Source organism: Mus caroli, chromosome 13, assembly GCF_900094665.2.
Source record: "Mus caroli chromosome 13, CAROLI_EIJ_v1.1, whole genome shotgun sequence".
In the NCBI taxonomy this organism is placed as follows: domain Eukaryota; kingdom Metazoa; phylum Chordata; class Mammalia; order Rodentia; family Muridae; genus Mus; species Mus caroli.
In genome coordinates, this window is record NC_034582.1 from 28,418,674 (window position 1) to 28,431,138 (window position 12,465).

Consider the following 12,465-nt stretch of genomic DNA (forward strand, 5'->3'; position numbering starts at 1 on the left):
TGCTGCTTTACTGTTCATAATATGCTTACATAGATTGATTACTGTGTATGTCTGCTACCTTCACAATAACTGGAATGGCAAGAGTCTTAATTCTACCCATGATTAATGGGTTTCATTCTTTTCCCAAGTCTCATCAACATCTTGGTTCTCTCAGTCTCAACACAGTATTTGTCAGACATTAGGTTCTTTGCCTGAGACAGGATATTAATAATAATATCTAAAATAGATTGTTATTAAATTGGTCCGTATTACATTATTTGTATCTTTTAACTAGTATTAATTTTACTATGAGCATTTATTTACTTTGTGTATAGACATATGCTTTCTTGGAGTTACATAGGATATGGTCCAAAGAATTTCTGGGTCATATGACAACTCTACATTTTACAGTTTGAAGAACTACCTAATGAGTTTGAAGGCTTCTATGCACTCATATGTACCCATCAGCACCATGTGAGTTTCAGTCTCTCCCTGTGCATGGTTTCTCTTAACTTATTTTAGCTAATCAGTGTGATGTGATTATTCATTATGGTTTTGAGTTTTCCCTGATGAGTAGTCATGTCAATCATAAGCTCATATGCTCAGTGGTTCTTTAAAAAATATTTCTATAAGGTGGCTTGGTCAAACTCCTGCATATTTTATTTGAGAGTTCATCATCATCAATATCGTCATCATTGTCCTCCTCCTCATCATCATCATCATAATTCAAAAGAATCTCATGACACAGAAATCTTTTTTTTTACTTTTATTTTATTAGATATTTTCTTTATTTACATTTCAAATGCTATCCCGAAAGTTCACTATACCCTCCCTCTGCCCTACTTCCCTACCCACCCACTCCCACTTCTTGACCCTGGCATTCCCCTGTACTGGGGCATATAAAGTTTGCAAGACCTAGGGGCCTCTCTTCCCAATGATGGCCAACCAGGCCATCTTCTGCTACATATGCAGCTAAGACACGAGCTCTGGGGGTACTGGTTAGTTCGTATTGTTGTTCCACCTATAGAGTTGCAGACCCCTTCAGCTCCTTGGGTACTTTCTCTAGCTCCTCCATTATGGCCCCTGTGTTCCATCCTATAGATGACTGTGAGCATCCACTTCTGTATTTGCCAGGCACTGGCATAGCCTCAGATGAGACAGCTATATCAGGGTCCCTTCAGCAAAATCTTGCTGGCATATACAATAGTGTCTGGGTTTGGTGGCTGATTATGAGACGGATCCCTGGGTGGGGTAGTCTCTGGATAGTCCATGCTTTTGTCTTAGCTCCAAACTTTGTCTCTGTAACTCTTTTCATGGGTATTTTGTTCCCTATTCTAAGGCGGAATGAAGTATCCACATGCCGGTCTTCCTTCTTCTTCATTTTCTTGTGTTTTGCAAATTGTATCTTGGGTGTTCTATGTTTCTGGGCTAATATCCACTTATCAGTGTTCTATGTTTCTGGGCTAATATCCACTTATCAGTTATACCTAGTGACTTCTTTTGTGATTGGGTTACCTCATTAAGGATAATATACTCCAGATACATCCATTTGCCCAAGAATCCATTGTGTAAATGTATCACATTTTCTGTATCCATTCCTCTGTTGAGGGACATCTGGGTTCTTTCCAGCTTCTGGCTATTATAAATAAGGCTGCTATGAACATAGTGGAGCATGTGGGACATCTTCTGGGTATATGCCCAGGAGAGTTATTGCTGGATCTTCCGGCAGTACTAATGACACAGAATTCTTAACTGTGCTCTCTGGTTACACTTTCCCCTCTATCATAAATTCTGTGTTCTCCCAGCAGTGAAGATGTTTACACCCTATGCATAAAACTGATGACTATGCTATCTCTGTGAGACATGTATAATGGAATGTTCCTCTTAGCCATAATCACAGCTCTAAGCTGCCTCTTCCTAGAACTTGTGTGGTGCCTATTAAGAAAACTTCCTTTCACGCCTCCATAGCTCTCATTAAGCCCCTTTAATCAGACATAATCATCTGAGAGTTGATTGGTTCACTGTAGACTCTTTCTTGGGATTCACTGAAAAACTGAAGATGCTCTCACTTTAGGGGTGAAATTTTTGGAATTCTCTTCAGAAAATGGCATGTCCTAACCTAGTATTTTTGTTCTTGTAGATGGATGGCTGGAGCCTGAGTCTGCCTTCCCCTGCCTGTCTGTAGGCCTCTATTCTTACCATCCTGTGGTGTGCATACTCCACTGTCTAATCTAGTGCTTTCCTGTGTTCTAGGTGTGTGTCGTGTGCCTGGGTGCCTCCTGAAGGCTGCCAGCCTGGTGGTCTTCACCCATTGTAAATAAATATGTCTTATTTGACCATGGATCCTCACATTTTCAACCCCCAGCCTCCTCTGACCCCCTCCTGTCTCAGAATCAGAATGTAGACTGCACAGTGGCAGAAAGGTTGCTCAGGCTGGAAAGTGTTCCTACTTTGGAGGCTAGAAAGGGTGTATCTGAAAGAAATGTTTGTGAGAAACAATTCAAGAGAGTTTAATAAACTTCAATTGGGGGTTGAGCTGTGAAGACTTTGTTCAACAGTCTGTGAACTCTGAATCCCCAACAAAAGTCATTATCAGAGACTTTCAGTATGGTGAACAAATAAATCAGTCATGTGATGGTACACATTTGCAATGCTAGAATCTAGAGACAGAGCCAAGCATATTGTGGGGCAGTGGACCATACCACTAGACAGAAAACTTGGTAAGGTTGAGCAGGTTCAGAAACTCTGGTAATTTTCCTGAGAATGGTGGGTGTTTAAATTTGCCCCTGACCAAATTCTTGGCATGGAACATGTGACCTCAACACACCAAAGAGACACACCAAGGTGTCATCCAGTCTTAGGGGAAGAATGGTCATAATGGAGAGTATGGAGCAAGGAGTATGAAAGCCTTGTGAAACTGAGTCTGTAGAAAGATTTTGCTTTTCTTTTCCTACAACACGGCACCCTGATCTGCTCTAACAGACAGTACACCCTATATCTAGTTACTAGGAAACCTTTCCCTGGAAGGACTGGGGCTAAAGAGAGAATAAGCTCACAGCCATTTCCATGTCTTCAAGCTGTCCACTGATTGTTTTTTAAAACAACCAGAAAACTGCAAATTATTAATTTAAAATGATTAATGAAATGAAGCAGTATTGGGAATTTTTAATTTTAATTTTATTTGTTATTTCCAGACCTTATGAATCTTCCCAAAGAAGTTATTTAAATTTAGAGAAAACAGCTGCTCTACAACAAACCAGGAGACCTAGCCAGACCACTGCAGTTGTGACTCTGACCACCCTGAGAAGGGGTGCTAAGATTTTTGTTGTATATAGGGGATTATAGAACAGATTATCGCATTTTTCTAAGGATGCAAAGAAGTGTTCTCACAGCCAGTGTGTAAAGACCAGGGCGGAGTCCTTTAAGGATGCTGTAAATGTTCTTAGTTTCAAACTTCAGTCATTTGATCCTCTATTATGACCCATGGATTTAATGCCTGGTACAGCTCTTAAGCCCCACACAATGAACACAGTTATTAGGCCATTCAAACTACTACAAGTTAGTTGTATAAGGTTGAAACTAAGACAAGAAAATGAGAAAGCAGAATGCCTATCTTCTGATGGAAAACAGAGACCACCACCAGCAAGATGCTGCTGGTTTGTGTAGAAGTTAGTTCCCAAATGGAGGAAAGGTGATGTCATCAAATCATATTTTTTTTCTTCTGTCTCTGGACATTCTGTTCATCTTTATGGCTCAACTGGCCTGCCCTTTCTCACAGCCTTTGAAAAGTGCCTCTACATTATCTTGGGAATGAGCCATTCTACATTCCAGAAAAGCTGGCTTTGGCTTCCTCAGATGTACCAGCCATTCATCATGAAAAACAAACAAACAAACAAACAAACAAACAAACAAACAAACAATCCAGGGTGAGGATGTTATTGAGCTGATAGAACTCTAATCCAGCATGTTCAGAGCCTCTCCAGAACTTTCTAAGCTGCATGATGGTACAGGCTTATTATGTGGGCAGTTGGGATTGGCATTTAAAAAGAACTGAATTTTAAGGTCATATACATCTAGTTTTCTCCACAAGTTTTAACCTAGAAATGGAAAGCGAATCTTATAAATTTTTTTTATCTTTCCTAAATAGACCAGAGTGTGTACTTTTCATATGTAAGTGTATCTTCTATGTGGAAAAGCAGAATCATATCTTATAATCCAAATGACATCATGTGTCCAAAGTACCTCCCCCATTGCTAAAGTAGGCACCCAGGTAAGTAGATGTTGAATTCTGGTCAAAGACAGTCTGTAGATTTTTTTTTCATATAAATACCCCTAAAGTTTCATTTTCTCTTCTGTTTCATTGGCAGCAGAGTAGAAGAGGTAGAATATGCCTGATACGGAGATGTTTAAATAGTATTAGCTGCTGTATTTTTGAAAAATGCACAAATATATACAAGTGTATGCGTGTATATGTATAATGTTTTTGTACACTGTGTAAAGTTGATGCTTATGTTATTCAAATGCTGATTTCTCTGCCTTCATATCTTGTTTCAATCAAGACATGGTATTGTAATGCTTATACCAAGAATTTCCTGTCTCAAATTTGTGAAAATAGTTCTTAGCAGTTATTCTCTGCCTCGTCAATCAATGGAAATCACCCAATTCATGAACAGAATAGAGAATAGGGCAGGTTTTCTACCAACCAAAGGATGGAGAGAGGGAGATTGAGATCAGCAGCTGTATAGGGGAATTGGAGCCATGAAGAAGGGGTCTGAAGGGCCATATCAATAATAATATGCAGCTATTGTGGGTTGGATGGTATTGGGAGGTAGCCAGATTAGCATAGAAGGTAAAGGTATATCATTTAATTACTCAGTTATTGAGGTACAGTTTTAAATAAATACTGGTTTATCTGGTTATTATTGGGAACCAACCTAAAGTAAAGAAATACAGCTACATGATTAATTCATTGCTAACATTTATATTAAGACTAAATCAGGGGGCTGGAGAGATGGCTTAGTGGTTAAGATCAATGACTGCTCTTCCGAAGGTCCTGAGTTCAAATCCCAGCAACCACATGGTGGCTCACAACCATCTGTAATGAGATCTGATGCCCTCTTCTGGAGTGTCTGAAGACAGCTACAGTGTATCACAAATTATCATACATATGTATAATAAATACATCTTAAAAAAAGACTAAATCATTTACATTTGTATGTATATATATATATATATACATACATATATATTGTTTGTTTGTTTGTTTGTTTTGAAACAGTTTTACACTATGTAGCCCCACTAGCTTGGAATTCACTTTGTAGTCCAGACTGGCTTTGAACTCAGAGAAATATGCCTGCTTCTTGCTCCTAACTACTAGGATCAAAGGCTTAGGCCAACAAATCAGGTATCCTATTATAAGTTTTTGTATGACAAAATGTTCAAATTTATATTTGTGTGTAGCATGTCCTTTTAGTCAGAAAAACAGTTTGATAATGGAAAGAGAAGGGTCACAACTCAGAACTATTGCTGCTAGAAGATGAAAAAAAACCCATCAGTATCCCTTTGATCTAGAAGGCAGGGAAGGTTGAGACAGTTGAAGATTCAGAACAGGGACTATCTCATTCCATTTAGCCATAAGGAAGAAAAAACCCTAGGTATCCCCAAGATAGATCATTACATATATGAAAATATTACAACCCTTCAAAAGAATCTAGAAACCACAACCCTTCTGAGGTCAAGAATTTCTGCTAAGAAAGCATCAGTCTGACCTGGTGACTACTCTAAGTGTGGGAATTCTCAGCATGCTTTTGAGTGGACCCAGCTGGACCTTAAAAACTTTTGGTCCCTTTGCTCAGGGTCCATCACACACAAATGTGGGCTCTCATGGGTTAAGAATAAACATGTAGGTCTAGAGAGATGAGCCCAGCTGGTAGGAGCACTGACTGATCTTCTAGAGGTCCTGAGTTCAATTCCAAGCAACCACATGGTGGCTCACAACTATTTGTAATGGGATCCAATTCTCTTTCTTCAAAACTTAGCCAATTTATAGAGACTGCTGATCATCTGGACAGTCCCTACTTCAAAATGTTGTAGCATCAGTCTTTAGCCTTCTGGCCCAGGATCATCTGACAGACCTTAGAGAAATTAAGAACTAGCCTTTTCTATCTCATCAGAATTAAGCTGTCCTAACCTGAAAAATGTTCAAGCAGGTCAGTTCAGCATGTCTGATGAGAAGATTCACCAAGGCTGTATATACTCTGTAATATACAAGTCTCAAAACAAAATTTTAGTATCATCAAGATAACCTTTTTTCCCAAAATAGCATATCCTTCAGTCAGTAACCAGAAAACCCTTTATTTAGACCTCTCTCCCAGAGGAACAAAATAACCACAAAACTCAAAATCACACCCATTTTGAGAATTAAAACAATCCAAAACAAATGAAGTAAAGTAAAAAAAAACAAAAAAACAAAAAAACAAAAAAACCTGTATGTGCCTATTCTTAGGCCTTGTCTATTTTGCCCAGCAGGATTAAAAACAAAAACAAAAGATTCCCATTGGGCCCATGTTAGATAGAATATGAGTATCCTGTGAGGCATGTAAAGCAATCTTATGCCATCTTATTGCTCTGCTGTTTGACTAGACCAGTCATTTTGTTAGACCATTTATCTGTTGATCTCTCTACCTGGAGCCACAGACATATTTTATTAGTACCTGTATAATATCTATCTGTTGATCTCTCTACCTGGAGCCACAGATAATATACCTTTACATAGCAGGCAATATTATCACTGCCTTTCTACTCTGGAGTCAGTGACTAATTTTCCCTATCTTAGTTCCAAACCACAGGTAAAATTTCCCACGTGATTTAGACAGAATCTGAGTATAAATCTATCCTAAAAGCAAATAATTCCAATTTAAAATTCACAGTTTAATCCCTCTGCCCAAAATATAGGCCATTTCCATTTTACAGCTCTCTGACTCAGAGAAATCTGCACTCCTCACAGCTGGGGAGCTCAAAACCTGCCAGCAGTTTCTTTGTTTCAAGGTTCCTCCACACTTGAGTCCATGCCCCAATACTACACAGCTACTCACTTAAAAAAAAAAAAAAAAAAAAAAACATCTAATTCTCAGGCTAATAATCCTAAATTTCTAGTGGATTCTTGCCCAGCATGTTGTCTTTGTGATGAATGCTGCAATAAGAAAAATCATTATTGACCAAAGGAGTTGTAAATTATACTCGCAATTCACTTAGTTATGTCAGTATTAGTGTGAACTCTTAGATGTGTACAGTTAGGAGGATTTAAAAACTTGCACCAAGTATATTTTATTCTATTTTAAAGTGTATAGGAGGTATGTGCTTGGGGGCAGGGGACGTGTGTACATAGTGCATGTGCTGAAGCTAGAAAAACATATCCATTTCCTGGCCTATCTCTCCCCATCTGATTTTCTTGAGGCAGATTATCTCATTGAATCTGGAGCTAGGTCAACAGTCAGCAAGTCCCAATGATTCACCTGTCTCCACTCTCAAGCAGTACAGAGTTTAAGGATATGTGTGTTCACACCGTGACTTTGTATATGGGAGCCTGGGGTTTGAACTCACATGCTGTTGTTTATACAACAAAAGCTCTTACCTACTGAACTGGCTACCTAAGATTTTCATTATTTTTTCCTTAGACAGAGTGACCCAACTTACTTTACAGGGCTTTATGTCTTAAAGGAGCCTTTACCTCAGGCTGGGAGCACTAGCAGTTGCTGTAGTCCCAATGGCCCAGTAAGAACATCCCTTGAAATGAGAAGATCAAAGATTGGGAATATAATTAACACAAAGAGGCCCCATCTCAAACACAAAGCTCCCAAATAACTTGTGCTTGGTTGATCACCACCAGGACTAGCATATGCTGAACTTTAACATATCTAAAATGTGCACTCTTGATAAATTGATGGCAAACCACTATGATCTTTGTTGTTTTCACATTCAAAGGGAGCACAGAGAAGTCCTTAGAATTTGCTCTAACAGCCAACACATTTTTGTGGTCAGGACTGTATAAAGATGATTTTAAAGCAGCAAATAGCTAATGTTGTTGCTGACACTAGAAAGGGGTCTTAGTATATGATGATCAATATAGTATGGTTCAAAGCCAATTGTGGTGATGTTACCCATAGTTTCAGCTAGTGGGGGCTTGGAGGCAGGAAGATCACTGGAGTCCATGAGGCCCAAACCCCTTCCAAAATACAAAAATTCACATCATAATGGTGTGAAGCGTGGAAGCATCTAGGTAGATATGGCCCTGGAGGAACTGAGAGTTCTATCTCTTGTTCTGAAGGCAGTTAGGAGAAGACTGACTTCCAGACAGCTAGGATAAAGGTTTCAAAGCCCATGCCCACAGGAATACACTTCCTTCAATGAGGCCACATCTACTCCAACAAGGCCACACCTCCAAATAGTTTTACTCCCTGGGTCAAGCATATTCAAACCACCACATTCTACTCCCTGGCCCACACTGGCTTGTTCTAACATATGAGTCTATGGGGACTATATCTAAACATAGCATGATACAAAATACATTTAGTCCTACTTTAAAAGTTCCCACAGTCTATAGCAGTCTTGACAGTGTTAAAAGTCCAAAATTCAAAGTCTCACCTGAGATTCATCCAATCACTTAACTGAAATCTCCAAAGCAAGACAGGAAACCAGCTGGGTAAACTCCAAACTCTATCTTTATGTCTGATATCAAATCAGTCTTCCTTTTTCATCTTTGTTAACTACAGCAAATTTCTTTCTACTTGGCTGTTCCACTCCTTGTTAGCAGCTTTTCTCCACAGATATCCTATGGCTCTGTCATCTTGAACATCTTGGGGTCTTTAAGGAAATGTCAACTTTATAGCTTCTTGTTCTAGTGACAGGGATCCACACATGATCTTCTGGGTTCCTCCAAAGGGCTTAGGTCACATATCCAGCTCTGCCCTCTGTAGCACTCTAGGCTCTGGTTGACTCCACTCCACTGTTGCTGCTGTTCGTGATAATTATCCTACGGTACTGGCATATCCAATATAATGGGGTCATCCCCCACAATGAAGCTTTACCAATAATCTCTCATAGGGTCTCTTCATGGTGCTAAGCCTCAACTTCTTTATATGACCTCTTCAGTCCTGGGTCATCAACTACAACTGAGGCTACAACTCACCATTGGACTTCCCTGACCTCTCACAGTGCCAAGCCTCAGGATATCTCCATGACCCCTCCATACCTCCCAAACCAGTGCTACCTGGGTAATTCTTACACACTACCAAGTCCAACTGCAGCATGAGGTACAACCTTGGCTATCTTTATAACACAGTTCGTTGTGCTCTCAGAAAACACTTTCCAGAAGGTTTCATCTCTGTGATGCTGGACTCTTCTTAAGCACCGATAATTTCTTAGTTCCAGCTAACCTGTGTCATTTCCCAGTAGACCCTTATCTTTATATTCCTCACTCTAAAGCCAGATCCACGTGACTGAAGATGCTGAATTCTGCTGCTTATGTGAGCTGGAACACTGCCCCCTTGTTCTATTACATTATTAACAGCTTTCTGATTTCCAGTTCCTTCACTGCCTAAGCTTGGCAGTTCTGGAACTTGGTCTGTAGATTGACCTTGAACTCAGAGATCTGTCTCCTAAATGCTTGAATAATATACATGTACCACCATGCCTGGACTTAAGTTTTTGTCTACTTGGAACTTGATCTACAAGTTCAGGCTTGCCTTGAACTCAGAGAACTGCCTGCCTCTGTCTTCTGGCATTTAATGTGTGTAATACCGTGTTTTGACCTAAGCTTAGCTGGGTAGGATCTTGCCCCAAAGTCATTACTCCCTTAATTTGTTTTTGTCCTTGAACATAGGATTCAGCTCCATTTCACTTGCTGGTTACCCTTTACTAGTTGAACCATACATTTTATATTTTTTCCTTTCTCAGCTTGCTCCTTTTCATTAAAATACTCTTCATAAGACTAAACCAGAGAACAAAGTCTCTGCTGGGCATTTTTGAAACTTCCTTTGTTAATGCAGTTAATATAAATCTCTTTACCTTAGCCTCTGGTAGACTCTTCATACAAGGACAAAGAGCAGAAACTTTCCCAACCAAAATACCAGAAAAACAGTCTCTTGGCCACATACTGAAATTCTTCTCCACCAAAACTTCTTAGACTTGATCTTTACAGTTCAAATCATTCTCAGCAGCAGACTCTTTCATATTCCTGCTAGAATAGCACATTAAGCAACACTTAAAGCATTCTACCACTTTTCAAATCCTAAGTCCCAAATCCATACTTCTCCAAATAAAAACATGGTCAGGCCTATCAAAACAATGCCCAAGTCCTGGTACCAACTTCTGTTTTAGTTAGGGTTTTACTGCTGTGAACAGACATCATGACCACAGCAACTCTTTAAAGGACAACAGTTAATCAGGGCTTGTTTACAGATTCAGAGGTTCAGTCCATTATCATTATAGTGGGAAATAGGTAGGCATGGAACTGGAGGAGCTGAGAGTTCTATCTCTTGTTCCAAAGGCATCTAAGAGAAGATTGACTTCCAGGCAGCTAAGAAAAGTGTCTCAAAGCCCAAGCCCATAGTGACACACTTCCTCCAACGAGGCCACACCTCCAAATAGAGCCACTCCCTGGGCCAAGCATATTGAATCCACCATAGGTCATATGGTCATATTCTATCATTAAGAGAACTCAAGACAGGAGCTCAAGGCAGGAACTTTTGGGGGGGGAGGGCAGGCAGTGAAGCCAAGTCTATGGTTTGGTTCAGAGTCTAAATTCACACATATGACATAAAACCCCCACTGCTTTCTATTCCAATAAAACCTGGGTATTCATACATTTTCACTGATTTGAAACTCACTCAGGTTGCAGGTCACACAGGAGGACAAAATTTTTGAACTCTCCCAATAGCTTTTCTGTAGAGAAGATGTCATCCATGTGGGTTTCAGGGACATGGGTCTCCTGTTTTGCTGAAAACACTGGCTCTTCCTTGCCCATTCAGATATCTAATGGGAAACTGGAATGAGATACAAAGGCTTGGTCTTCACATTGTGTCTGAAACTGTTGTTGCTTTAACTGTTGAGGTATATCTTTCCTCCAGCATAGCTAGAGGGATTTGTTCCATGCCCACCAATTATTTCATATTATTGACAAAGAAAAATAACCTGACTCAGAGCAAGATCATATTGACCACATTCCTTGTTATTTTCTGTATGTTCTGAGATTTATTAATTTCAAGAAATTCTGCAATCATAAGCTCATAATCAGAATAAAGGCCAGTTAGAACTGTTCTTCCTACCTATCCAAAATATCTTGAGTCAGAGCTGACCACTGAGCAGCACATCCTGCACATAAGCTCATTGTGATGTTTTCCTTTATAAGTCTGCCCTGAGAAGTGTTTCTTATCATAGCTTCAGCTCTGGAAGTCTGAGCTACACCTCTGATCTGACCAGTATTAGGGTATGGATCACCGTATCAGTAACCTGGATACAGGAGCTGACACAGAGGTCATGGAGGTGTGCTGCTTCTTGACTTGCTCTCCATGTCTTGCTCAGACAACATTCTTAAAGAACCCATACAAATCCATGGCAAACCAGGAGAACAAAGTGTGACCCTGTCTCAAAAATAAAGCAAAGCAAAGCAAAGCAAAGCAAAGCAAAGCAAAGCAAAGCAAAGCAAAGCAAAGCAAAGCAAAGCAAAGCAAAGCAAAGCAAAGCAAAACAAAACAAGAACAATAAGAACAAGAACAACAGCAACAGCAGCAACAACAACAACAACAACAAACTGTGGCTAGGATACACTTCTGAGGAAGTCTACTTGCCTGGCATGCATTATGTGTGATTCCTCAGAGTCATCTCTCCTGCTTATATTATGACCTTGAACTGAACATATTTAGGAAGTTTACTCCTTAAGTAAGCATGTGTGGGAATGAGTCCACACAAACGCACTTTCACATAAAAAATGCGTAGGTTTACTGAAAAACAGTGCAAAAGGAGATGATGCATCTCCTGGGCTGTCCTTGACTGCTGTAGGTAATGAAGGCTTCTCTGATTTTTATGTCTGATTGGCTTATCCCCACCAATATGGAAATTCACTGCATTCAATCATAGTGTTCAGGTTTATTCTTTTTAAAGATTACTCCAGGGATACTCCATTTTATTATTATTATTTTATTTATTTAGAGTCCAGTCATTGCCCCCTCCTCAGTCCCCTCTCCCACAGTTCCTCATCCCATTCCTCCTCCTCCTTCTTGCCTCTGTGAGGGTTCTCTCCTCAACCAGGTCTCACCCTTCCCTGGGGCCTCAAGTCTTTCGAGGATTAAGTGCATCTTTTCCCACTGAGGCCTGACCAAGCAGACCTCTGCTATATTTGTGCAAAGGGTCTCAGATTGGCCAGTGTATGCTCCTGGTTGGTATGCTCAGTCTCTGAGAGCTTGATTGGGTCTGGGTAAATTGAGACTG